At 41.3% G+C, this 975-nt stretch overlaps 2 non-coding genes across 2 annotated transcripts; both read right to left on the bottom strand.

Annotated features, from left to right (window-relative positions):
• Positions 1-741: 741 nt before the first annotated feature.
• Positions 742-815, bottom strand: trnai-aau (transfer RNA isoleucine (anticodon AAU)). Its single transcript has one exon. It is a non-coding gene; the product is annotated as a tRNA-Ile (tRNA).
• An 88-nt stretch (positions 816-903) lies between these two features.
• Positions 904-975, bottom strand: trnap-agg (transfer RNA proline (anticodon AGG)). Its single transcript has one exon. It is a non-coding gene; the product is annotated as a tRNA-Pro (tRNA).

Here is a 975-nt window from a genome sequence, read left to right as displayed (position 1 = left end):
TAATCCTGTCAGAAAACAAAATAAGTTTCGTTACTGACAAAAATGTACAATTGCCAAGCTCGATGATAACGTTAGCTATAGTTAACGTAACGTTAGCTAACGTTACCTATACAAAAAAAATAAGGTTTGCTTGCTGACTGAAGTTACACAAAGTCAGACAAAATCGAATAAAACTATTTACATTACAAATTGAGCTGCGACAATTATACCCTATTACTTACAATTACAGCTAACGTTAACTTACCTGATCGTTTTACGGAGCAATCTTGCTATTCCTAAAATACAGAAAACGTTTATTAAAAATAAATACAATAACTATAAATAACATAACGTTACCTGAGCGGAATATAAATTACAGCGGTGATGTGTTTATGCTCAATGTGTGGTGATCGGTGTATGAAAAATGGACATTTCATTGGACGGCCAAAAAAGAGAATATGAGCGGAGATTGGATGGAATCTGCTCAAACTCAAAGATGGACAAAAATGGACTATGTGCGGTGATTTGTCTATGAAAAAATGACCTTGACATTTCATTGGACGGCCAAAAATGGAGCTCGTAACGTAATTGGTTTTGTAAAAGATGGAGCTCGACATTGTATTGGATAGATTTTACAGACGCACGGCTGTCAGGTACCGCCATTTCGGCCAGGTACTTGTATGGTTTAGCCAGCAGGGATGTCTGGGAGACCGCCCGTCATTTTCGAGAAGAGCAGAGCGAAGGTCCCAGAGAGAAAATGAGTGGCCCGTACGGGGATCGAACCCGCGACCTTGGCGTTATTAGCACCACGCTCTAACCAACTGAGCTTACCGGCCTCTCTCTGGCACATTTTATCCCCAATTTCTCAGAAATATCCTGGTTGCCCTAATCAGGCTGAAGAGATTAAAAGCAAAGCCTAATAATGGGCTCGTCCGGGATTTGAACCCGAGACCTCTCGCACCCTAAGCGAGAATCATACCGCTAGACCAACGAGCC

Source organism: Siphateles boraxobius, unplaced genomic scaffold (genome assembly GCF_051911475.1).
Source record: "Siphateles boraxobius isolate OS27281-9 unplaced genomic scaffold, OSU_SipBor_1 269, whole genome shotgun sequence".
Lineage (NCBI taxonomy): Eukaryota > Metazoa > Chordata > Actinopteri > Cypriniformes > Leuciscidae > Siphateles > Siphateles boraxobius.
The sequence above is the reverse complement of the archived record's forward strand: the minus strand, read 5'-3'. Positions and strand labels throughout refer to the sequence as shown.